This window comes from Toxorhynchites rutilus, chromosome 1 (assembly GCF_029784135.1).
Source record: "Toxorhynchites rutilus septentrionalis strain SRP chromosome 1, ASM2978413v1, whole genome shotgun sequence".
In the NCBI taxonomy this organism is placed as follows: Eukaryota; Metazoa; Arthropoda; class Insecta; order Diptera; family Culicidae; genus Toxorhynchites; species Toxorhynchites rutilus.
The window spans coordinates 93984562-94009315 of record NC_073744.1 but is presented as its reverse complement, the minus strand read 5'-3'; the positions used below and the strand labels follow the sequence as shown (position 1 = coordinate 94009315).

Below are 24754 nucleotides of genomic sequence, written 5' to 3'. Positions count from 1 at the left end.
ACGCAAGCAACGATATTGTATTCTCTCCAGCTTGAGAATATGAATCCTGGCAGCTGATCGGAAGCAAAAACTGCCATATTCTAACACTGATAATATCGTTGTTTTGTACAACTTAATGAGGTCTCCTGGATGGGCACCCCACCATGTTCCGGTAATTGTTTGGAGAAAATTGATTCTTTGCTGGCATTTCTGTTTCAAATACGCAATGTGTCTCCCCCAGGTACACTTAGAATCAAAATATACACCCAGGTATTTGAAAAACATAGAGTGTTGGATCGTTTTGCCGGATAGGTGAAGCTGGAATTGGGCGGGTTCGTGCTTCCTAGAAAAAACGACCATTTCAGTTTTCTCCGTAGAGAATTCGATACCCAGCTTGAGGGCCCACGTGAACAGATTGTTCAGGGTATCTTGCAACGACTTTTGCAGAACGACGGGATTAGTACCCGTGATGGAAATAACTCTATCGTCTGCAAGTTGTCTCAGCGTGCAGTCTCTAGTTAGACAATCATCCATATCATTGACGTAAAAACTGTACAAGAGGGGGCTTAGGCAGGAGCCTTGTGGTAGGCCCATAAAACTGTAACGAGAAGATTTCGAGCTGCCATGAGAGAAAATCATGTGCTTTTCTGACAGTAAATTGTACAGGAAATTGTTAAGAATTGGTGAAAGTCCACGATTATGAAGCTTCTCTGAGAGAATTTCCATGGAAACTGAATCAAATGCCCCTTTGATATCGAGAAAAACGGAAGCCATTTGTTCTTTGCGAGCAAATGCGATTTGGATTTCAGAAGATAGCAGCGCGAGACAATCATTTGTCCCTCTACCTCGGCGGAAGCCAAACTGCGTATTTGACAGCAAATTGTTTGTTTCGACCCACTTGTCCAAACGAAGTAGAATCATTTTCTCTAACAATTTACGAATACAGGATAACATTGCAATCGGCCTATACGAGTTGTGATCGCAAGCCGGCTTGTTGGGTTTCCGTATGGCTATCACTCTCACTTGTCTCCAGTCATGCGGGACAATATTCAGCTCCAGAAACTTGTTGAACAAGTTCAGCAAACGCTGTTTTGCCAAGTCGGGAAGATTCTTCAACAAGTTGAATTTAATCTTGTCCGACCCCGGAGCTGAATTGTTACATGAGAGAAGGGCAATTGAGAATTCCACCATCGAAAAATTCTCATAATCGCTTTGAAGTGGAATGTCGCGTACGACGTTTTGTGCAGGAACGGTGTCGGGGCAAACCTTCCTTGCAAAGTTAAAAATCCAACGGTCAGAGTATTCCTCACTTTCGTTTGTATGGTTCCAGCCACGCATTTTCCTAGCCGTATTCCAAAGAGTGCTCATAGCGGTCTCCCTTGACAAACCATTGACGAACTTCCGCCAATATCCACGCTTTTTTGCTTTAATCAAACCTTTTAGTTTGGCTTCTAGAGCTTGGTACTTTCGAAACCATTCCACTAATCCAGTTTTCCTGAATTTTTTTGAAAGCGGATGATTTTTCAAGGTAGACCTTTGAACACTCCTTGTCCCACCAAAGTGATGGAGGACGACGTCGGAAAGTGGTAGCCGATACACGTTTCTTTTGAGCTTGAAGAGCGCTTTCGTAAATCAAACTCGATATAAAGTTATACTCTTCGAGTGGAGGAAGTTCATGCATTGAAACAATTGCTTCAGATATTATTTCCGCAAATGTTCTCCAGTCAATATTCTTCGTGAGGTCATACGAAATATTGACTGACTCACGAGAGCTTGATTCATTAGCGATCGATAAAATTATTGGTAGGTGATCACTACCGTGGGGATCTTGGATTACCTTCCACATGCAATCCAGGGATAACGAAGAAGAGCATAGAGATATGTCTAGCATGCTTGCCCGTGCAGGAGGGTTGGCTATTCTGGTTGCTTCCCCAGTATTCAAAACTGTCAATTTGAAGTTGTCGCACAGATCATAAATCAAAGTGGCACGGTTGTCATCGTAGAGTGATCCCCATGCTGTTCCATGGGAGTTAAAATCACCTAAGATTACCCGCGGCTCCGGCATTGCCTCGATAGTATCAAAGAACTGATGGCGGCCTACCGTAGTTCTGGGAGGGATATATATCGAAGCAATGCAGAGGTCTTTGCCATTGATTTGTGTCTGGCAAGCAACAACTTCAATGCCTGTCATCGATGGGAGAGTGACTCTATAGAAGGAGTGACATTTTTTAATCCCCAATAGTACGCCACCAAACGAGTCATTTCGATCGAGGCGAATTATGTTGAAATCGTGGAAATTCAGCTCATCGGCTGAAGAAAGCCATGTTTCACAGAGAGAAAATACATCACAGTTAGAGCTGTGAACTAAAAATTTAAACTGATCTAGTTTAGGAATGATGCTTCTGCAATTCCACTGTATTACAGTGGTCAAATCCTTGACCTCTTGCACTGAATCAGACATCGAGGGAAATGAACGCTGCCAAAAAACCACATTTTTCTTTCAAAAATGTTCTCACAATCGGAAGCAAACATAAAACTATGCTTTTAAGAGGGTCGTTTATATTTAAAGCATTTAAAATGTTGTCCACCAGGTCAGAAAGCGCAAGCAAGCCAGATTGTGGCTGTTGCCTCGACCGCGAAAAAGGAGCGTAGAAGAACCGCTTAAACCAGGAGGTACTTGCTTCGGTCTATTCTCAGCACGTTCGATTCGAGTTTTCATTCCAACTTGGGAAGTTTCGGTTTTCTTTCTGGGGAGTGAAGGAAAAGGAGTAATTTTTTTTTCCTGATGGCACCCTGCGATGTACCGGAACTTCCTGCATTGGGAGCGTCAGCAACACGCTCGTCGTTCTGCAGAATGGAGTAGGGATTGTCCTGAGTCGTTGGAACGGGACTCTTAAGCATTTCTGCATAAGTCCGCTTGGAACGTTCTTTTAAGGAACGCTTGATTTTTTCCCCTCGTTGTATGTACACCGGGCATTGAGTAAGATCATGAGGAGTCCCGCCGCAATGAAGACACTTGCGCTCTTTCGGGCAAGGATTCTCATCATGGCTCTCTCCACAATCTGCGCAACGTTTTTTGTTGCAATAATAGGCGGCCGTGTGACCGAGTTGCATACATTTGTTGCATTTCATTACCCGGGGTACAAACAACCGAACAGGTAAACGAAGTGCACCTATTGCAACGTAGTTAGGAAGGGCGGAACCCTCAAATGTCACACGAAAAGAGTTTGTCCGATTGAGGACTCGTTTGTCATTTTTAAGTGACACAGATTTCAGTCGATCGCATGCAAGAATCTTCACACTTTTAAGTGAAGAGTTCTTGAAGCGACCGACACCATCGAGTATCTCTTTTCGAGTCAAACCCTTTTCGTTTATTACACCGTCTATTTCAACGTTGCAACAGGGTACGTATACGCGATACTCGATCGCAAAGAGATCACAGCGCGTTATTTCATTCGCTTGGGTTCTGCTGGAGACGACAACTCGTAATTTGTCTGGCCCCATCCGAGTAATCTCGGTAACTTCGGAAAATTTCTGTGTCAACTCTTTTGAGATGCGAATGACGTTAAGAGGTTTGGATTTTCGTCTAAAGTATACGATAAATGGGCCTTTGGCGCCATCAGGGTATTCTTTTAGACGAAAATCCTGCTTCTCGTCTTTTTCCTCATCTTCAGAGCTTTCTATTTCGTATACAGAATTTTCCTCCTCATCTTCTGTTTCATCCTCCTGCTCTTCAGGAGGAGGTTCATTATCTGATATATTCTTTGGCGTGGATGGGGGATCCTCCCCGCCCTCTGCCATATTAATAAAAACGAAGAAGTAGACAACTGTTCGATATGAACAGAATATAATAATTTGGAAAATATAAATTAGTAAAAGAAATTATATTACTATATTAGTTATTGTTGAAAATTTTATTTATTTCAATTTTTGTTATTATGTGTAATTTGAAAATGAAAAAAGTTCCAATAATAGTTCAACGGTGATGTATCAAAATGGACACCCCTAATGCCAACGCTTGCCGATTTGGTAAACACAAAGTTTAAACAATGGTGTAAATCGTGCACAGAAGCTATTCAGAATGATGGAAGAAGAAAGAGGAAAATAAACTTCTACTTGCCGCCGCTGTGTAGCGTGTGTGATGATGTGTCTTGCTGCCGGATTGTCTCGATAGCGCACCACTTTTTATGAGCTTTACTTCGCTCGCAGCGCACCAGATGAAAAAATACACACTAGAAACGGATGTAAAAAAAACACCTGTATCGGATCAAATATAGGTTCGACCGATCTGCTTGCGAGTTGTCGAAGCAATTGACTTGATCATTTGAATAATATTTCGGTTCATGAGCTGTAACAAGGCAATGATTTTTTTTTTCGAATTTCAAAACATTACTGCTCCCTTATGGGGCGCTAGTCAATTTGTGGCTAAGATACTGCATTATACAGATAAGTCAGTGCAAATCATAGTTATTTTACGTTTACCGGGAGATTTCCTTTTAATGTTTTTATGTTTCGATCATCCGGAAAATTTGATCATCCGGAGTGAAAATTAAATCAACATTCCGTTTCATCTCTAGTCGAGAGTGAGCAGTCTGAGAAACTGATCATCCATTGCAGACCATTGGACAAAACGATTTCTTCGAAGATTTGGTGTTTTTGCGAAAGCCATCAAAGTCCAGCGTGGATACAAGCAGGTTACAAAACTAGAGGGACGAAATCTAGCTTCATGAGGATGCATCGTATGCCTTTTCGAAATTTACAACAAATCAGTCTAGCCAGCAAGTAATCAACTACCCATCCCCTCTTAGATGGTGCCTACACACGCTACTAATGATAAATCATGGATTTTGATACAAGTTTATTTTAATAAGTGCGATCGTTTGCCCCATAGGATGCGAATTTGTGCCGAAAAGTCCGCATTTGACAATTTGTATTATAATAAATATTGGACAAGCAAAACTCGAAGTATTTATAAATTGCGTTTCGAAGGTTTTGGCTTTCCTTTTAAAAGTCATTAGACGACAACTGTTAGGTGCGCACCTGCGAGCATTAGCACATCGAAAAGTTATATTTTCATCGCATCGCATTTTTGCCTTGCGATTCAATTCTTTTCTGAGAGCGACACCACTCTATCACAAAGCGATTCGATCCAAAGCTCCGAGGCTAAGCACCCAATCGGATCAGGAAACGAAAGTAGAGCGACAGCAGAAACTAACGAACGAATCATAAAATGATACAAGCGAGCATCGATGAACACGCGCACAGATACCAAACGATGACTCTCACGCTGTGTTCATTCAGTATTTTCGTTGACACGTCAGTTTTCTGTTTCATGAGTGATTTAAAACATATTATTGTGTGCGTTGAATGAATCAAATAAGAGAATGTAACGAGCGCTCGTTGATACGATTGGAACCATCCTTGCTGGGAGGAATATATATCGAAGCAATGCAGAGTTCTTTGCCATTGATTTGTATCTGGCAAGCGACAACTTCAATGCCTGTAATCGATGGGATAGTGACTCTATAGAAGGAGTGACGTTTTTTGATCCCCAATAGTACGCCACCAAACGAGTCGTTACGATCTAGGCGAATAATGTTGAAATCGTGAAAATTCAGCTCGTCGGCTGAACAACGCCATGTTTCACAGAGAGAAAATACATCACAGTTAGAACTGTGAACTAAAAATTTAAATTGGTCTAGTTTAGGGATGATGCTTCTGCAATTCCACTGTATGACAGTGGTCAAATCCTTGACCTCTTGCGCTGAATTAGGCATCGAGGGAAATGAACGCTGCTAAAAAGCCACATTTTTCTTTCAAAAATGTTCTCACAACCGGAAGCAAACATAATACTATGCTTTTAAGAGGATCATTTATATTTAAAGCATTTAAAATGTTATCCACAAGGTCTGAAAGCGCAAGCAGGCCAGGTAGTGGCTGTTGCTTCGACCGCGAAAATGGAACAGACGTGTTCGTTGTTGTTCCGGGAAGTGCTGAGGACCCCTGGTTGGTAGCATGACCACGTAAACCGGGAGGTACTTGCTTCGGCCTATTCTCAGCACGTTCAGTTCGAGGCTTCATTCCAACTTGGGAAGTTTCGGTATTCTTTCTGGGGAGTGATGGAAAAGAAGTAATTTTTCTTTTCCTGATGACACCCTGCGATGTACCGGAACATCCGGCATTGGGAGCGTCAGCAACAGGCTCGTCGTTCTGCAGAATGGAGTAGGGATTGTCCTGTGTCGTTGGCACGGAACTCTTAAGCATTTCTGCAAAAGTCCGCTTGGAACGTTCCTTTAAGGAACGCTTGAGTTTTTCCCCTCGTTGTTTGTACACCGGGCATTGAATAAGATCATGAGGAGTCCCGCCGCAATGAAGACACTTGTGCTCTTTCGCGCAAGGATTCTCATCATGGCTCTCTCCACAGTCTGCGCAACGTTTTTTATTGCAACAATAGGCGGCCGTGTGACCGAGTTGCATACATTTGTTGCATTTCATTACCCGGGGTACAAACAATCGAACAGGTAAACGAAGTGCCCCTATTGCAACGTAATTTGGAAGGGCGGAACCCTCAAAAGTCACACGAAAAGAGTTTGTCCGATTGAGAATTCTTTTGTCATTTTTATGTGACACAGATTTCAGTCGATCGCATGCAAGAATCTTCATAGTTTTTAGTGTGGAGTGCTTGAAGCGACCGACACCATCGATTATCTCTTTTCGGGTCAAACCCTTTTCGGTTATTACGCCGTCTATTTCGACGTTGCAACAGGGTACGTATACACGATACTCAATCGCAAAGAGGTCGCAGCGCGTTATTTTGTTCGCTTGGGTCCTGCTTGAGACGACAACTCGTAGTTTGTCTGGCCCCATCCGTGTAATTTCGGTAACGTCAGAAAAATGTTGAGTTAGTTCCTTCGAGATACGAATGACATTGAGAGGTTTGGACTTTCGTCTAAAGTACACAATGAATGGGCCTTTGGAGCCTTCAGGGTATTCTTTAGGACGAAAATCCTGTTTCTCGTCGATTTCCTCATCTTCGGAACTATCAAGGGGTCCTTTCCGCCCTCAGCCATATTAGAAAAATCGGCCAACTGTTCGATATGAACAGAATTAAAAAAAAAATATTATAAGGTTATGCTGCGGATAATATTTATATTAATTTATTTTATTTATATAAAATTCTAAAATGAAAAAAAAGTTCCAATAAAATTTCAACGGTAATGTAACCAAGAAAAAATAGACACCCCTAATGCCAACGTTTGGCGATTTGGTAAACACACAGATGAACAATGGTGTAAATCGAGCACAGATGGTAGAAGGAATGATAGAAGGACAAAAGAAAAATAAACTTATACTTGCCGCTGCTGTGTGGCGTGTGTGATAAATCTGTCTGAATTGTATCTCGGTCGCGCACCACTTTGAGCTTCGCTCTACTCGCAAGCGCAACCGATGAAAAAAAAACACAGTCTGATTCGATGTGGAAAAAACACCTTTGTTGGATCGTTTCGAAAACCTATCCGATCTACTTGCGAGTTATCGAACCCTCGAACCCGAACATAAAACATATGAACAACATATTTGTGTAACGAAATGAAGAAGAAAAACTCACAAGATATCTCGACATTTCCTATTTCATCACTACTACTTCTTGCGCTGTCGGCGGGTTGATTTTCAACTTCTCCCAATTGAGTCCAGTGTTCAGGATTCCCTGGTAATGCTAGAAGTGAAAACAGTTTATTACACGGTTTTTATTCAATACGATACACTCACCATCAGCATTGATTCTTCGACGCCGCTCAACCGAGTATGAGACATTTTCGCACTCTTCATTCCTTTCATAGCAAGAGGAATCGAAATGTTTCGAACAAATTCCTTGGTTACCTAGAGGTTTCCACTGTTTTTGTTGTCCACAATAAGCGATCCATTTCAAGAGCAGATCCTCTCTTTTGGGAAATCTATGCACGGTAATACATTCAGCTTTATTTTTGTATCGAGAACGAGTTATTTCGCAGCCTTAACGGCACAGAAATTAGCCATCTGCAAGAAAACGAAATTATATCTTATTATATATTGCACCATTTAAAGACAAAAATACACTTACCTCGAAATTCCTCACAGGTGATTCCTCTGCCCAAATAAACTCTCCTTATTTCTTGGCACAATTCAAATGTTTTGATAACAAACAATTGTAATGTTATTCGATGTTAATTGATGTTAAATGATTTTTATAATCCAAAAATATTCTCGTTCGTGGAATGTTCATCAGAGCCAAACTTGACAGCAATATTTTTCCCCCGCTTTGCAGTCAAATCCCTTTCCACAGTCCTCTGTATGTTTATACCGTTTCCCCTAGCGCACTTATTGACGACACGGTCACACCTTTATTCTACACATATTGGGTGGGAATAAGAGCATTGAAAAATTTAAAGGTAAGTCTTTTACGGTTAAAGTTAGATTTGTAATACATATACTCTATCTTATATGTTTCAGCTCAAGAGAATAAATTGACTTTCGGTGTCGGTCGGAGATGGAGGTATTTTTCCCGTGTTTTGCAGTTAGAGACGTCGGTTAATCGTTCGATAAATTCAAATAATCGAATATCTGTATCAGTAATTTTATATCAAATAATGAAAAATCAAGGTATGAATACATCGAATAATTATCAAAGTAATCGCGATTAATGAAAAAGGGAACCATTTTTTTCAGAAAATACAGTGCAAAATTTGTTTAACCGTCATGGTGTTTCGTCGAAATTTATAGAATATGCTAAATCATTTACGGTAGAAGCTTGATTCCTAGGTGGTGGAGGAGACTGGGAAGAAGAATTCAGGGTCTGCAGGAGTAAAATGCGGACTTGAAGAAGGTGGTCTCAGCTCCCGTTCTAAAATAGTAGTATTCAAATTCAGAGCGCCGAGGAAAATATACCATACTAGTGATCAATGATTCTATGACCAAGCAGAGATGTTCAAACAAATCAGCTATTTCAACAAACAACATTCGAAGAACAGATAATTTTGAACAGCCAAAATTTTGGTTGGTGAAAAAAAAATGCATGTCGGACTCGACTAATATCGACAGATTCGATAATATGTGATTCGATTATATACAATTTTGAACTCGTTATATACAGTTTGGAAAAAAACAATTTTTATATTTTATTTATTTATTTTTTGACGTAGGACTACGTCTTTCATTTCTATACCGGGGTGTAAAACCAAAGTTTCGAGAACGAAAGCGTTACGCTGGAGACCGAGATTTTGAGCGTTAATAGCTCCTAAACAACTGAACGAAATGGTATGATAAACACTTCATTTGAAAGATAAAATGTCTACGCGTCATATACTTGTTACTTTTTGATCCAAAAACTTGTTTCAATAGTCTTAAAATTGCTTTCAAAACAGGCTATTGAAATCACCAATCGGTATATAAGCGAGCGCCGCTCGTAAACCCACTCAGTTATGATTGAACAGCGATTGGAGCATGTTGTCGCTGTTGTTGTGAAGCTAATTTCGTTTATCATGAAAACGCTGATGAACGGTTTCACCAAGAGCCTGTTTGTACACCTAAGGCCAAAAGGGAATCCATCAGGAGGAGAGTGATGCCACGGTTCCGCTTGAAACATCGGAGCAGCCGCCACACACACATACACGCGCGGAATTCTCGGAATAATCTGCCAGTTCCCCTGGGAATTGAAAAATACATTCATGCGAAAGAGTTTATTTTAATGTTTTCTATCCATATAACACTGCAACCAAATACATTTGGTTTTGTTATTTTTCAATCAATCGCAATTAACAGGAAAGCTTCTGAATATTTGTTTTCCCCATCAGTGGAAATTTTCGTATCCAATATTGGATGCATAACATGAAAAACGGAAAATGTTTCACATCGCGAAAATCAAGTCATTTTCGAGCGATTATTTGCTTTCTACTCATATAATGCTGCGACCAAATACATTTCGTTTTGGATTTTTTCAATCAAGTGCGATCAACGTAAGACCATGTCTTTCGGCAATTTATTAGAGGTGCAATGAATCTTTAGGAATTCCCGCTCTACGCGCACTGGCAAACAATGTTTACTCAACAATTTCTCAAACGAGAAATGGGTGTTGTGAGAAAGGATTAGCGAACGCGAAAACGACAAACGGGAGAAAGATACGTTTGGAGGTTGAAGGAAATTGGCAGAAAACTTCTTCATTCTATCATTCAAATAATGTGATTCATACCACATCGTTTTGCCAGAAAGAGATTATTAGATTATTAATGTTCAAAGGAGGAATCGAGTCCTCCGAGGAAATTACCCAGCGCAAATTAGAGTCGACTATCGATTGCGGCATTCGTACACAAATAATTTTATAATGCAGTTTCACCAAAGTGATTTCTTCGGATATATTCACTACATCATGTCATGTATTTCATATTCTTCGTTAAGAAATCCATATCCATGGCACCTATCGGTAACGAATTATTATCGAAACCACGATTTTCGCTAAATGCTCCTTTCAGTTCGGCCTGTAAAAAACTTTTCTGTACTCTAATCCATCAAATTTGGAGCCCTGAAAAGGGCCGTTGATTATATGCTAAGCTAATATAGCACCCTCTCCTTGGATTCGACGGGCCAACTGAATGTCCTTGGGCATGATGTGACGCGTTTTACGTGGATAGCACACAAATTTGTATCTTCGAATAAGCCTCCTGCAGCGTCATAGCCGCGGAACTTTGGAAGCGCAAGTCGGTTTTGAAGTCCTGAGCAATTCCACGATCCAAATGCTGCAAAGGTAGCTGCGGATCAGCAATTCGGTCGACTTCTGATAGCGATGAATTTCACGCAAAGTTCCCGGTCGATAGCGATGTGGCTTCTCCACCTATCGTGCTACTGGTGCGCTTATCCGAGCTGACTTCGTGTTCCTTACCACCGAATGACTAACGAGCTGTCTGCGAAAGACTAACGAGCTCGAGTCCTCACGGTGCGAGAGTAGAGTAAGAAATGAACGAAAGCAAAGGAAGCGTCATTTTATAAACCATAAAAGTATAGAATCTAAATCCCACCCTTATTATATTCGTGAGTATACAGTAAGCTTATACAATAAAGAGGGTGGGGTTTACATTCGATTCTTTTATGTTTTATAAAATGACACTTCCCTTGCTTTCGTTCATTTCTTACTCTACTCTCGCACCGTGAGGACTCGTTTCATCGGGACTAAGCAGACAGCTCGTTAGTCCTTCGGTGGTAAGGCACCACGAAAGCAGCTCGGATAAGCGCACCAGTAGCAGGATAGGTGGAGAAGCCACATCGCTATCGACCGGGAACTTCGCATGAAATTCGTCGCTATCAGAAGTCGACCGAATTGCTGATCCGCAAGCTACCTTTGCAGCATTTGGTTCGTGGAATTGCTCAGGACTTCAAAACCGACTTGCGCTTCCAAAGTTCCGCGGTTATGACGCTGCAGGAGGCTTATTCGATGATACCAATTTGTGTGCTATCCATGCAAAACGCGTCACATCATGCCCAAGGACATCCAGCTGGCCCATCGTATCCGAGGAGAGCGTGCTATATTAGCTTAGCATATAATCAACAGCCCTTTTCAGGGCTCCAAATTTGATGGATTAGAGTTCAGAAAAGTTTTTTACAGGCCGAACTGAAAGGAGCATTTAACAAAAATCGCGGTGTCGATGATAATTCCATGGATATGGATTTCATAATGAAGAATATGAAATACATGACATGATGTAGTGAATATATCCCCATATCGAAGAAATCACTTTGATGAAACTGTTTACCGTTTGTCGTTTTTAAGTGTTGGGAAAGGGCATTATTTTTGCTGAGTAAATTCCAAGAAAAAATCCATTCCTTCTTTAAGCGTGATTCATTCTGCTTCGGATCAACGGAACAGTGATAATCATTTCATACAAAAGATAAAATGTCCAAGAGTTATATGATTGCTATTTATTGAGTCGGAAAATTGTTCCAATAGCTTAATGATAGCTTCGAAAACAGGTTATAAAATGACGCTTCCTTTGCTTTCGTTCATTTCTTACTCTACTCTCGCACCGTGACGACTCGTTTGTTTGGGACCAAGCAGATAGCAGGTTAGTCTTTCAGTGGTAAGGCACACGAAAGCAGCTCGGATAAGCGCACCAGCCGCAGGATAGGTGAAGAAGCCACATCGCTATCGACCGGGAACTTTGCGTGAAATTCATCGCTATCGGAAGTCGGCCGAATTGCTGATCCGCAAGCTACCTTTGCAGCTTTTGGTTCGTGGAATTGCTCAGGACTTCAAAACCGACTTGCGCTTCCAAAGTTCCGCGGTTATGACGCTGCAGGAGGCTTATTCGAAGATACAAATTTGTGTGCTATCCACGTAAAACGCGTCACATCATGCCCAAGGACATTCAGCTGGCCCGTCGAATCCAAGGAGAGGGTGCTGTATTAGCTTAGCATATAATCAACGGCCCTTTTCAGGGCTCCAAATTTGATGGATTAGAGTTCAGAAAAGTTTTTTGCAGGCCAAACTGAAATGAGAATTTTCGTTTGGATGCCATACAGCATCGAGAAAATTCCGGAAAGATCTAATCGTTGCTGAAAAATAATCTGCCAGTTCCCTGGGAATTGAAGAATACATCCATGCGAAAGAGTTTATTTTAATGTTTTCTAATTATATGGCGAACACAGCGACCAAATACATTTGATTTCGTAATTTTTCAATCAAGTGTAATTAGCTGGAAAGCTTCTGAAGATTATTCTTTCCCATCAGTAGGATATTTTCGTATCCAATAATGGATGCATAACATGAAAAACGGAAAATGTTTCGTATCGCCAAAATTATATAATTTTCAATCGATTATTGCTCAGTCGCCGAAATTTTCATACTCAGAGAGTTCATTCTCCTCTAGTTTGCCTTCCAAATTGCCATCGTAAACCACACCTTCTCTCGATTCAATCACGCACGAAAAGCATACTGAAATGATATTCTGGTGGTGAAACCCATTCATTTTTCGTGAGGCGTCGTGCACAAATTACGTAACGCGATAAGGGGAGAGGGGTTAGATGTTGCGTTACTTTCTGTTTATTAGAGATAGGAAATTGCGTTACGAAAGGGGGGGGAGGTTCAAAATCCGGATTTTTGCGTTACGTAATTTGTGCACGACGCCTGAGGACATCGACAAGACAACATCGTTACTGAACGAGCTGAACGGCGAGGGATCGAGGTATTCATTACCTGGCTTGACCTGACCTGAAATGCAATCAGTTTGTTTTAACTGTGAGGGAGCGCAGAAAGGCCGATCGATCAGAAGGAGAAGAGAAGGTGACCAAGAGAGTATCAGCATCGAAATACGGTTCCTCGGGAAGACATAGAAGCAGCCGCCACACACACACACATACACGCAACTCTTTTCGTTTGCTGGTTATCGAGAGGAAACCTGGAAAGAAATGATCGTTGCTGAAAAATAATCTGCCAGTTCCCCTTGGAATTGAAAATTACATTCAAGCGAGTTTATTTTAATGTTTTCTATCCATATAATACTGCGACCACATACATTTGGTTTTGTGATTTGTCAATCGAGTGCAGTTAACAGGAAAGCTTCTGAAGATTATTCTTCAGAACAAGGTTTTTTGTATCCAATATTGGATGCATAAAACCTTGAGTCTTCAAAGTAACACTCTCGTTTTTGAAGTCACCCAAATATTTATTTATTCATTCATTCAGGATGGATTTAGATTCAACTTCAAACAAATGATCTCTAAATCAACGATAGTCCTACGTCACTCTTGCGGTTATACCATAGATATAACCCACTTCCTGTTTTTTATCTAAAATATATATTTTATTAAGGCTCATATGGCGTCAGCCTAACGGAGCTGGGAGTTCAATATTTTGACAATGTTTGCTTAGACTATGTTAGTAATATGTAACCGATTACTCGCGGTTGACTCGAGGCTAGTATTACAAGTGTTCTCATAATTCGTATGTCGCAGTCTTCGATGCTCTGTACGTGTGCCCGACACGGGATACTTCCTATTGGGATGCAGCTGACCATTAATCAGCAACGCCCCCCTAGTCTGTACCCCATATCTAGCGTGGTGCGTCTTTCTCAACTCGAGGAATCCAGGATAGAATGGTCACTAGCCGGCGCAATCATCAGCTCGTGTAGAGTTGTCATGAGCGGTACAACCTTTGGCTCTTGTTGAATGATCAGTGGACTGCACAACCTTTGGCCCGTGTGTCTGTAAAGAGTGTGTGTATGTATTGCCGCGACTAAGTAAAAGTTTATCGATCGGATAGGAGGGATATGAAACGGGGACACAACGAAGGAAACATCATTAAACGTTGACATCGGCGTTTCTGAGGAACAGGTATAGATGAAGCAGAAGATCAGGATCCCGGCTACCTAAGATATCCCGGACGGGGATATCCGATTGTCTGCCTTGTGCTCTCAGTGCTCTAGAGAGCTGAGAGCGAGCAGCATGGAACCGGATACACGACCAGACAACATGCTCGATGTCGTGGTAGCCATCGCCACAATCACAAAGATTGTTTGCTGCGAGCCCAATGCGATAGAGATGCGCGTTTAGGTTGTAGTGATTGGACATAAGCCGAGATATCACGCGAATGAAATCACGACCTACATTCAATCCCTTGAACCATGCCCTCGTCGAGACCTTAGGGATAATCGTGTGTAACCAACGACCGAACTCATCACCACTCCACATGCGCTGCCAACTTACGAGCGTATACTGACGAGGAATGTGGAAAAATTCATTATAAGCAATTTGCCTTTCAAAAAGTGTGCCTTCTAAAGCGCCCACCTTAGCTAGCGAGTCCGCTTTCTCATTCCCCGGAATCGAGCAATGAGAGGGAACCCATACTAAGGTAATCTTGAATAATTTTTCGACCAAAACACTCAATAGTTGTCTTATTCTAGTTAGGAAATAAGATGAGCGTTTATCAACCTTCATTGAGCGGATTGCCTCTATTGAGCTGAGACTGTCTGAAAAAATAAAATAGTGGTCGATGGGCAATGTTTCAATGATCCCTAATGCGTAATATATCGCACCCAGTTCAGCGACATACACGGAACAAGGATCTTTGAGTTTGAAAGAGGCACTGGAATTTTCATTGAAGATGCCGAAGCCAGTGGACTCGTTTATGAATGAACCGTCAGTAAAGAACATTTTATCAGATCCAACTTTCCCATATTCTGCCGAAAATATCGGCGGAATAGAATCGGAGCGTAGGTGATCTGGTATTCCATGGATTTTTTGTCGCATGGACAGATCAAAAATGACAGAGGAATTGCAGAAGTATGGGAAGCAAACTTGGTTGGAGATGCCCGGTGAAGGGTGCACGTCGTGGGTAAGGTACTCATGGTATATAGACATAAAACTTGACTGAGGAGTCAGTTGGAGTAGATTTTCGAAGTTATCAATCACCAATGGATTCATGATCTTGCAACGGATGAGAAATCTGTAGGATAATTCTGTGAACCGAAGAGTAAGCGGGGGTACTCCTGCCAAAACTTCGAGACTCATCGTATGTGTCGAATGCAAACACCCCATGGCTATACGCAAGCAACGATATTGTATTCTCTCCAGCTTGAGAATATGAATCCTGGCAGCTGATCGGAAGCAAAAACTGCCATATTCTAACACTGATAATATCGTTGTTTTGTACAACTTAATGAGGTCTCCTGGATGGGCACCCCACCATGTTCCGGTAATTGTTTGGAGAAAATTGATTCTTTGCTGGCATTTCTGTTTCAAATACGCAATGTGTCTCCCCCAGGTACACTTAGAATCAAAATATACACCCAGGTATTTGAAAAACATAGAGTGTTGGATCGTTTTGCCGGATAGGTGAAGCTGGAATTGGGCGGGTTCGTGCTTCCTAGAAAAAACGACCATTTCAGTTTTCTCCGTAGAGAATTCGATACCCAGCTTGAGGGCCCACGTGAACAGATTGTTCAGGGTATCTTGCAACGACTTTTGCAGAACGACGGGATTAGTACCCGTGATGGAAATAACTCTATCGTCTGCAAGTTGTCTCAGCGTGCAGTCTCTAGTTAGACAATCATCCATATCATTGACGTAAAAACTGTACAAGAGGGGGCTTAGGCAGGAGCCTTGTGGTAGGCCCATAAAACTGTAACGAGAAGATTTCGAGCTGCCATGAGAGAAAATCATGTGCTTTTCTGACAGTAAATTGTACAGGAAATTGTTAAGAATTGGTGAAAGTCCACGATTATGAAGCTTCTCTGAGAGAATTTCCATGGAAACTGAATCAAATGCCCCTTTGATATCGAGAAAAACGGAAGCCATTTGTTCTTTGCGAGCAAATGCGATTTGGATTTCAGAAGATAGCAGCGCGAGACAATCATTTGTCCCTCTACCTCGGCGGAAGCCAAACTGCGTATTTGACAGCAAATTGTTTGTTTCGACCCACTTGTCCAAACGAAGTAGAATCATTTTCTCTAACAATTTACGAATACAGGATAACATTGCAATCGGCCTATACGAGTTGTGATCGCAAGCCGGCTTGTTGGGTTTCCGTATGGCTATCACTCTCACTTGTCTCCAGTCATGCGGGACAATATTCAGCTCCAGAAACTTGTTGAACAAGTTCAGCAAACGCTGTTTTGCCAAGTCGGGAAGATTCTTCAACAAGTTGAATTTAATCTTGTCCGACCCCGGAGCTGAATTGTTACATGAGAGAAGGGCAATTGAGAATTCCACCATCGAAAAATTCTCATAATCGCTTTGAAGTGGAATGTCGCGTACGACGTTTTGTGCAGGAACGGTGTCGGGGCAAACCTTCCTTGCAAAGTTAAAAATCCAACGGTCAGAGTATTCCTCACTTTCGTTTGTATGGTTCCAGCCACGCATTTTCCTAGCCGTATTCCAAAGAGTGCTCATAGCGGTCTCCCTTGACAAACCATTGACGAACTTCCGCCAATATCCACGCTTTTTTGCTTTAATCAAACCTTTTAGTTTGGCTTCTAGAGCTTGGTACTTTCGAAACCATTCCACTAATCCAGTTTTCCTGAATTTTTTTGAAAGCGGATGATTTTTCAAGGTAGACCTTTGAACACTCCTTGTCCCACCAAAGTGATGGAGGACGACGTCGGAAAGTGGTAGCCGATACACGTTTCTTTTGAGCTTGAAGAGCGCTTTCGTAAATCAAACTCGATATAAAGTTATACTCTTCGAGTGGAGGAAGTTCATGCATTGAAACAATTGCTTCAGATATTATTTCCGCAAATGTTCTCCAGTCAATATTCTTCGTGAGGTCATACGAAATATTGACTGACTCACGAGAGCTTGATTCATTAGCGATCGATAAAATTATTGGTAGGTGATCACTACCGTGGGGATCTTGGATTACCTTCCACATGCAATCCAGGGATAACGAAGAAGAGCATAGAGATATGTCTAGCATGCTTGCCCGTGCAGGAGGGTTGGCTATTCTGGTTGCTTCCCCAGTATTCAAAACTGTCAATTTGAAGTTGTCGCACAGATCATAAATCAAAGTGGCACGGTTGTCATCGTAGAGTGATCCCCATGCTGTTCCATGGGAGTTAAAATCACCTAAGATTACCCGCGGCTCCGGCATTGCCTCGATAGTATCAAAGAACTGATGGCGGCCTACCGTAGTTCTGGGAGGGATATATATCGAAGCAATGCAGAGGTCTTTGCCATTGATTTGTGTCTGGCAAGCAACAACTTCAATGCCTGTCATCGATGGGAGAGTGACTCTATAGAAGGAGTGACATTTTTTAATCCCCAATAGTACGCCACCAAACGAGTCATTTCGATCGAGGCGAATTATGTTGAAATCGTGGAAATTCAGCTCATCGGCTGAAGAAAGCCATGTTTCACAGAGAGAAAATACATCTCAGTTAGAGCTGTGAACTAAAAATTTAAACTGATCTAGTTTAGGAATGATGCTTCTGCAATTCCACTGTATTACAGTGGTCAAATCCTTGACCTCTTGCACTGAATCAGACATCGAGGGAAATGAACGCTGCCAAAAAACCACATTTTTCTTTCAAAAATGTTCTCACAATCGGAAGCAAACATAAAACTATGCTTTTAAGAGGGTCGTTTATATTTAAAGCATTTAAAATGTTGTCCACCAGGTCAGAAAGCGCAAGCAAGCCAGATTGTGGCTGTTGCCTCGACCGCGAAAAAGGAGCGTAGAAGAACCGCTTAAACCAGGAGGTACTTGCTTCGGTCTATTCTCAGCACGTTCGATTCGAGTTTTCATTCCAACTTGGGAAGTTTCGGTTTTCTTTCTGGGGAGTGAAGGAAAAGGAGTAATTTTTTTTTCCTGATGGCACCCTGCGATGTACCGGAACTTCCTGCATTGGGAGCGTCAGCAACACGCTCGTCGTTCTGCAGAATGGAGTAGGGATTGTCCTGAGTCGTTGGAACGGGACTCTTAAGCATTTCTGCATAAGTCCGCTTGGAACGTTCTTTTAAGGAACGCTTGATTTTTTCCCCTCGTTGTATGTACACCGGGCATTGAGTAAGATCATGAGGAGTCCCGCCGCAATGAATACACTTGCGCTCTTTCGGGCAAGGATTCTCATCATGGCTCTCTCCACAATCTGCGCAACGTTTTTTGTTGCAATAATAGGCGGCCGTGTGACCGAGTTGCATACATTTGTTGCATTTCATTACCCGGGGTACAAACAACCGAACAGGTAAACGAAGTGCACCTATTGCAACGTAGTTAGGAAGGGCGGAACCCTCAAATGTCACACGAAAAGAGTTTGTCCGATTGAGGACTCGTTTGTCATTTTTAAGTGACACAGATTTCAGTCGATCGCATGCAAGAATCTTCACACTTTTAAGTGAAGAGTTCTTGAAGCGACCGACACCATCGAGTATCTCTTTTCGAGTCAAACCCTTTTCGTTTATTACACCGTCTATTTCAACGTTGCAACAGGGTACGTATACGCGATACTCGATCGCAAAGAGATCACAGCGCGTTATTTCATTCGCTTGGGTTCTGCTGGAGACGACAACTCGTAATTTGTCTGGCCCCATCCGAGTAATCTCGGTAACTTCGGAAAATTTCTGTGTCAACTCTTTTGAGATGCGAATGACGTTAAGAGGTTTGGATTTTCGTCTAAAGTATACGATAAATGGGCCTTTGGCGCCATCAGGGTATTCTTTTAGACGAAAATCCTGCTTCTCGTCTTTTTCCTCATCTTCAGAGCTTTCTATTTCGTATACAGAATTTTCCTCCTCATCTTCTGTTTCATCCTCCTGCTCTTCAGGAGGAGGTTCATTATCTGATATATTCTTTGGCGTGGATGGGGGATCCTCCCCGCCCTCTGCCATATTAATAAAAACGAAGAAGTAGACAACTGTTCGATATGAACAGAATATAATAATTTGGAAAATATAAATTAGTAAAAGAAATTATATTACTATATTAGTTATTGTTGAAAATTTTATTTATTTCAATTTTTGTTATTATGTGTAATTTGAAAATGAAAAAAGTTCCAATAATAGTTCAACGGTGATGTATCAAAATGGACACCCCTAATGCCAACGCTTGCCGATTTGGTAAACACAAAGTTTAAACAATGGTGTAAATCGTGCACAGAAGCTATTCAGAATGATGGAAGAAGAAAGAGGAAAATAAACTTCTACTTGCCGCCGCTGTGTAGCGTGTGTGATGATGTGTCTTGCTGCCGGATTGTCTCGATAGCGCACCACTTTTTATGAGCTTTACTTCGCTCGCAGCGCACCAGATGAAAAAATACACACTAGAAACGGATGTAAAAAAAACACCTGTATCGGATCAAATATAGGTTCGACCGATCTGCTTGCGAGTTGTCGAAGCAATTGACTTGATCATTTGAATAATATTTCGGTTCATGAGCTGTAACAAGGCAATGATTTTTTTTTTTGAATTTCAAAACATTACTGCTCCCTTATGGGGCGCTAGTCAATTTGTGGCTAAGATACTGCATTATACAGATAAGTCAGTGCAAATCATAGTTATTTTACGTTTACCGGGAGATTTCCTTTTAATGTTTTTATGATTCGATCATCCGGAAAATTTGATCATCCGGAGTGAAAATTAAATCAACATTCCGTTTCATCTCTAGTCGAGAGTGAGCAGTCTGAGAAACTGATCATCCATTGCAGACCATTGGACAAAACGATTTCTTCGAAGATTTGGTGTTTTTGCGAAAGCCATCAAAGTCCAGCGTGGATACAAGCAGGTTACAAAACTAGAGGGACGAAATCTAGCTTCATGAGGATGCATCGTATGCCTTTTCGAAATTTACAACAAATCAGTCTAGCCAGCAAGTAATCAACTACCCATCCCCTCTTAGATGGTGCCTACACACGCTACTAATGATAAATCATGGATTTTGATACAAGTTTATTTTAATAAGTGCGATCGTTTGCCCCATAGGATGCGAATTTGTGCCGAAAAGTCCGCATTTGACAATTTGTATTATAATAAATATTGGACAAGCAAAACTCGAAGTATTTATAAATTGCGTTTCGAAGGTTTTGGCTTTCCTTTTAAAAGTCATTAGACGACAACTGTTAGGTGCGCACCTGCGAGCATTAGCACATCGAAAAGTTATATTTTCATCGCATCGCATTTTTGCCTTGCGATTCAATTCTTTTCTGAGAGCGACACCACTCTATCACAAAGCGATTCGATCCAAAGCTCCGAGGCTAAGCACCCAATCGGATCAGGAAACGAAAGTAGAGCGACAGCAGAAACTAACGAACGAATCATAAAATAATACAAGCGAGCATCGATGAACACGCGCACAGATACCAAACGATGACTCTCACGCTGTGTTCATTCAGTATTTTCGTTGACACGTCAGTTTTCTGTTTCATGAGTGATTTAAAACATATTATTGTGTGCGTTGAATGAATCAAATAAGAGAATGTAACGAGCGCTCGTTGATACGATTGGAACCATCCTTGCTGGGAGGAATATATATCGAAGCAATGCAGAGTTCTTTGCCATTGATTTGTATCTGGCAAGCGACAACTTCAATGCCTGTAATCGATGGGATAGTGACTCTATAGAAGGAGTGACGTTTTTTGATCCCCAATAGTACGCCACCAAACGAGTCGTTACGATCTAGGCGAATAATGTTGAAATCGTGAAAATTCAGCTCGTCGGCTGAACAACGCCATGTTTCACAGAGAGAAAATACATCACAGTTAGAACTGTGAACTAAAAATTTAAATTGGTCTAGTTTAGGGATGATGCTTCTGCAATTCCACTGTATGACAGTGGTCAAATCCTTGACCTCTTGCGCTGAATTAGGCATCGAGGGAAATGAACGCTGCTAAAAAGCCACATTTTTCTTTCAAAAATGTTCTCACAACCGGAAGCAAACATAATACTATGCTTTTAAGAGGATCATTTATATTTAAAGCATTTAAAATGTTATCCACAAGGTCTGAAAGCGCAAGCAGGCCAGGTAGTGGCTGTTGCTTCGACCGCGAAAATGGAACAGACGTGTTCGTTGTTGTTCCGGGAAGTGCTGAGGACCCCTGGTTGGTAGCATGACCACGTAAACCGGGAGGTACTTGCTTCGGCCTATTCTCAGCACGTTCAGTTCGAGGCTTCATTCCAACTTGGGAAGTTTCGGTATTCTTTCTGGGGAGTGATGGAAAAGAAGTAATTTTTCTTTTCCTGATGACACCCTGCGATGTACCGGAACATCCGGCATTGGGAGCGTCAGCAACAGGCTCGTCGTTCTGCAGAATGGAGTAGGGATTGTCCTGTGTCGTTGGCACGGAACTCTTAAGCATTTCTGCAAAAGTCCGCTTGGAACGTTCCTTTAAGGAACGCTTGAGTTTTTCCCCTCGTTGTTTGTACATCGGGCATTGAATAAGATCATGAGGAGTCCCGCCGCAATGAAGACACTTGTGCTCTTTCGCGCAAGGATTCTCATCATGGCTCTCTCCACAGTCTGCGCAACGTTTTTTATTGCAACAATAGGCGGCCGTGTGACCGAGTTGCATACATTTGTTGCATTTCATTACCCGGGGTACAAACAATCGAACAGGTAAACGAAGTGCCCCTATTGCAACGTAATTTGGAAGGGCGGAACCCTCAAAAGTCACACGAAAAGAGTTTGTCCGATTGAGAATTCTTTTGTCATTTTTATGTGACACAGATTTCAGTCGATCGCATGCAAGAATCTTCATAGTTTTTAGTGTGGAGTGCTTGAAGCGACCGACACCATCGATTATCTCTTTTCGGGTCAAACCCTTTTCGGTTATTACGCCGTCTATTTCGACGTTGCAACAGGGTACGTATACACGATACTCAATCGCAAAGAGGTCGCAGCGCGTTATTTTGTTCGCTTGGGTCCTGCTTGAGACGACAACTCGTAGTTTGTCTGGCCCCATCCGTGTAATTTCGGTAACGTCAGAAAAATGTTGAGTTAGTTCCTTCGAGATACGAATGACATTGAGAGGTTTGGACTTTCGTCTAAAGTACACAATGAATGGGCCTTTGGAGCCTTCAGGGTATTCTTTAGGACGAAAATCCTGTTTCTCGTCGATTTCCTCATCTTCGGAACTATCAAGGGGTCCTTTCCGCCCTCAGCCATATTAGAAAAATCGGCCAACTGTTCGATATGAACAGAATTAAAAAAAAAATATTATAAGGTTATGCTGCGGATAATATTTATATTAATTTATTTTATTTATATAAAATTCTAAAATGAAAAAAGACGGGTGGGTAATGTCGGGGACATAACCGAAGTGACGTAGGACTATACAAAGGGGACAGCTTTTGTTAAATATATATTTTAAATATATTGTTTTATTTTCTTCTCCTACGTGAATACCTACCTATCTACCTGAAAAATGGATTAGTTTACTGTTTACTCTTTATGAATATGTTGATGGTTCTGAAAAGAACCTTTGGTGTTGTGTTTTTGTTATCACTCGATATTCCCATCTTGTTCGGTTAAACCTTCCTGTTTAGCTATTGCGTTTGCCACTCGCCACAGCTTTCACAGTTGGAAAATTTCTTCCCATCCAGCTTGTGACATGTTGTTCAGTAAATTACATTTAATGCGACGTGCCGGAGAAACACTTTGTCACTCACTGATTGTTGCCTTGATGAGCGCCGAACCGAAGCTGCTCTGTTCTTGATGCGGGTTTTCTGATTGTCGTAAGCAGCTTTGCAAGCCAACTCGAGCACTCCGACGGCCGAAACTCTATAATCGCTGTTAGGTATACTGGTGCTCCGGCACCAATCCGTTCGGCCTAGTTACCCTTGCGGAGCAATCAGTGAATGCGACCAACAGGGAACTGGAGACCTGTACGGTTCGAGTGAGACTTTGCCTTTCCCTTAACTTGTCCTCCTTTGTAACATCCACGATGCCGATACCGTACAACCACACGGGTTTACGGTTTGAAAGAAAATAAGATATTTTTTTGTGGTCCGCGTGTTTTATACTCTAGCGGTACACACTCACAGGATAGAGACAAATCGGCAGACTCAGCCAGAGGGGCGAATCAAACGAGACGAACGAATGAGCGTTAAAATGGAGCGATGGCAAAAAAATACATTCATTACGATTTGTTCGCTCGTTGGATTCACATGCAGGCTAAAAAGGGTCCTTTTCAGGATCACAAAATTATCTTCAATCTAAAGAGTTTATTGTTTGTTATCACTCGATATCCCCATCTTGTTCGGCTAAACCTTTCTGTTTAGCGATTGCATTTGCCACTCGCCACAGCTTTCACAGTTGGAAAAATTCTTCCCATCCAGCTTGTGACATATTTTACAGTAAATTACATTCAATGGCACGTCGCATTACCACCACTCAGTGTCGGATTGGAGGTAATTTTAACCTGTAATTGAACATTTGCGATGACAGTGGTACAGTGTCGACTTTCAATGTGGGGTCATAATTTGGATCTCTATGTTTACAAAAATGTCCAACTAAATAAGTCGCATTACATGTCCGTCCAATTAGCTAAATGTCGAACTAATTGTAAATTACTGTACTTTCAATCTGGAAACAACTTAAGAATTGGTGAAAATTGAATAATCAGGAAAGTCCCCAACTATCAATAAGCTCAGAACAACTGCCAAATTCACATACTCATCAGATCCTGGCAAACAAATTATGAAAAAATCAATTTGTGTTTTATTATTATTTTGGATAATGTCTTAGAAAGCATTGAACTGTATTTCCTAAACTCTTTTTTGGAAGGTTTAATGGCCCTGAAAAGCGCCTTGTTTTATGGAAAGGTTCCAATTTAGTAAACTTTGTACTCGTGGTTTTGAAAAAAACCATTTCGAACGCCCTCGATGCCGCCTTGTTCTGGATTTGCCACCAAAGCAGTTTGTATAAAGAACAAACTTTTTTTCTTCTGCTACCTGATTCCGTTTTGCGATTGCGTTTGCCACTCGCCACTCGCTGCAACTGCCTGTTGTCTTGATGTCCACCGAACCGAATGTGTTCTGTTCCGAATGCGGGTTTTCTTATCGTCGCGAGCAGCTAACTCGATCACTTCGGCGGCCGAAACTATATAACGCCGGCTAGGTGGACTGGTGCACTGGTACTAACGCGCTCGGCCTAGCAACCCCTGCGAGGAACTCCAGATCAACACGGTTCGAGCGGGATTTTGCCTTTTCCTTCACTTTTCCTCCTTTACCATGTCCAGACATGGCTGCTTGGGTTGGTTTGTTGATGGGTTGTGATGCGAACCGATGTGGTGTACGGTTTGAATGAGAATGATCGTTACGGCAGCGGAG

General features: G+C 41.7%; 1 long non-coding RNA gene across 1 annotated transcript; it reads left to right on the top strand.

Annotated features, from left to right (window-relative positions):
- The first annotated feature begins 1956 nt into the window (after window positions 1-1956).
- LOC129775867 (uncharacterized) lies at window positions 1957-9087 on the top strand. Its single transcript, XR_008743020.1, has 3 exons — window positions 1957-8405; window positions 8467-8616; window positions 8683-9087. It is a non-coding gene; the product is annotated as an uncharacterized LOC129775867 (long non-coding RNA).
- The last annotated feature ends 15667 nt before the right edge of the window (window positions 9088-24754 follow it).